Source organism: Cannabis sativa, chromosome 5 (genome assembly GCF_029168945.1).
Source record: "Cannabis sativa cultivar Pink pepper isolate KNU-18-1 chromosome 5, ASM2916894v1, whole genome shotgun sequence".
NCBI classification, from domain to species: Eukaryota; Viridiplantae; Streptophyta; class Magnoliopsida; order Rosales; family Cannabaceae; genus Cannabis; species Cannabis sativa.
This window is the reverse complement of record NC_083605.1, coordinates 18,458,024-18,461,297: the sequence shown is the minus strand read 5'-3', so window position 1 is coordinate 18,461,297 and position 3,274 is coordinate 18,458,024.

Sequence of the window (3,274 nt, the reverse complement as noted above, 5' to 3'; positions counted from 1 at the left end):
AGCATATCGTTTTAAGTCCAAATTTCTTGCAAGCAAATCAATTACCATGGCTCTGGTTCCAGTTGTTGGAAGTTATTTTACCAGGAACTTAGATCTACTCACAAGTATGTTGATTTAACAACCTAAATATGAACTTCTAAAACGATATGAAATTAAACACATAAGAGTATCAGAAATCTTACAGTGATTGCAGCGGAATATATGTGTCTCCTCCCACTCAGATCTCCAACCCTTGATTCCTTTCTGTAGCAGAGTATAATCAAGATCTGAGCCCGAAAGTCCTTCTTTGTTGTCTCTGAAATCTACACAGCCTTCCTTACTATGATTGAGGTATTACTTGATGTGTGTGGGCACTACTCTAGCACTCATACATTTCGAAACAGTGAAGGGATAGAGAGAGAGAGGGTGGCGGCTCAGAGAGAATTTTCTGAGAGAAAATTCTTTCAGAATAATGCTGTGAAAAGCTTTTTCAGTTGTACAGATGTATGAAACTCTGAAGCCTTTGCCTTCTATTTATAGAAGACCACCAAGGGCTATGATTGACATTTTGAATTGAGAAAATCAAAGGGAAAAGGAAGGTAAGTGGCCGGCCTAGGCAATGTGGAAACAAGGCTTGCCACTTTTCCAACTTTCCTTTTCCTACACTTGATAGTTTCCCTTTTTGTGAAAAATTGCCAATTCCATTGTTCAACCATATTAATGATAAATCTGATTATTTAATAATTAAAAATAATAATCAAATAATATATTATCATTTACTTTATTAATAATAAAACTAATTAAAGTTTCCTAATTAATAAATATGCCCTTCAAAATCTCTATTTACTGTTTTGCCCTTAATAAGTGCTAAATTCTCAAACTGACAAGTCCATCTTGAGAATTTTTAATTGATTAATTAAAATAAATTAAATGAGTCTTACAAGTAATATCATCTCAACTAGTGAGGGGACCATGGGTCTATATATCCGAGCTTCCAATAAGCAGATCTAGAATTTACCACTTAAATTCACTGACTTATTAATTCTTCGTTGAATCCACACAAAGAACTCAGAATTGCACTCTCAGTATATAGAATGCTCTATATGTTCCACCATATAGACACATTATTAGTTATCCATTGTTATAATCCTAATGTGATCAATGATCCTCTATATGGATGATTTACACTGTAAAGGGACTTAAATTACCGTAACACCCTACAATGTATTTTATCCTTAAAACACTTAACCCTGTATAAATGATATTTCAACTAAGTGAAATGAGTACTCAATCATTTATCTCGTTTGGTTAAGCTCGAAGGAAATCACCCTTTGCTTACTATTCGCCAGATAGAAGCTATAGATTCCATATTTATGTTAGCACTCCCACTCAATCGCACTACCGTGTTCCCAAAATGTATGTATTGCCCAGACTAAGATTTAGGCTTAACTAACAAATCAAAGAACACGAATAATACTCTTGAAATTAAGCCTAACCATATCAGGATTTAGATCATGTGATCTAGGATCAACTTATGATATTGAATTGAATAGATGTTTACGGTAAGTTTCAAAATCTAATTCAAAGTTCAATATCGGTCCATTCCAATGCATACTCCATGCATCCAACCTGAGCTTTACTTTAACCTATGTTCTGGAAAGAACATAACATTTCTCCAAATGTAAGTAAACTCTGTTGTAGATTGTCATATCAGTGAAACCCAGTGTTCTGATAAATCTAGGAATACTTTATTCACATAGTCATGTTTATTTTCCACTGTGTTGACAACACAATAAACATGTTCAAGTATGTGAAAGGGGTTTGGATGAATTTATAAATCAAATAGACAAGCAATTGATTAAGTGAACCAAAACATACACAAGTGAATGAAAAATTACTTCTTTCACTTTATTGATATAGAATAATCTGGATTACATTGAAACAGAGTTTTATTTAGGGCATAAAACCCAACAGTTCACATGATTTATTTCATGATTATATGTAAATAATGTATGAATTCATCTGAAACCCTTTTCACATACTTGATCCTGTTTATTGTGCTGTCAACACATTGAAAAGTAAACATGACTATGTGAATAAAGTTTCTTAGATTTACCAGACATAGGGTTTTACTGATATGATAATCTACGATAGAGTTTACTTGCATTTAGACAAATGCTATGTTCTTTCCAGAGCATTGGTTAAAGTAAAGCTCAAGTTGGATGCATGGAGTATGCATCGGAAGGGACCGATATTGAACTTTGACTTAGATTTATTAAACATACCGTAATATCTATTCAAGTCAATATCGCCTAGTTGATCCTAGATCAAATGATCTTAATCCTGTTATGATTAGGTTCAATCTCAGGAGGCTATTCGTGTTCTTTGATTTGTTAGTTAAGCCTACTTTTAGGTCAGAGTGATACGTACATTTTGGGAAAACGGTAGTGCAATTGAGTGGGAGCGCTAACATAAACATGGAATCTATAGCTTCTATCTTGCGAATAGTAAGTAAAGGATGATTTCCTTCGAGCTTGACCAAACGAAAATAAATGGTGGAGATCTCATTTCACATAAACTGAAATATCATTTATACGGGGTTAAGTGTTTTAAGGATAAAATACATTGTAGGGTGTAACGGTAATCTAATCCCTTTACAATGTAGATCATTCATATAGAGGATCATTGATCAAATTAGGATTATAACAATGGATAACTAATGATGTGTCTATATGGTCGAACATATAGAGCATTCTACATACTGAGAGTGCAATTCTAAGTTCTATGGATGGATTCAACGAAGAATTAATAAGTCAGTGAATTTAGGTTATAAATTCTTGATCTGCTTATTGGAAGCTCGGTTATATAGACCCATGGTCCCCCCACTAGTTGAGATAATATTGCTTGTAAGACTCATATAATTGGTTTTGATTAATCAATTATAATTCTCAAATTAGACTATGTCTATTTGTGAATTTTTCACTAAGTAAGGGCGAAATTATAAAGAAAGAGTTTTAGGGGCATATTTGTTAATTATGATACTTTGTATAGTTCAATTAATAAATATGATAAGTGACAATATTATTTAATAATTATTTATAGTTATTAAATAGTTAGAATTGGCATTTAAATGGATGAATTAGAAAATTGGCGTTTTTGAGAAAATCAGATGCAGAAAAGATAAAACTGCAAAATTGCAAAAAGTGAGGCCCAAATCCATACTGTATAGGGCCGACCACTTTTGTAGGGTTTTCCCTCGGATATTTTCATTATTTTAATGCCAAATAATTCAAAC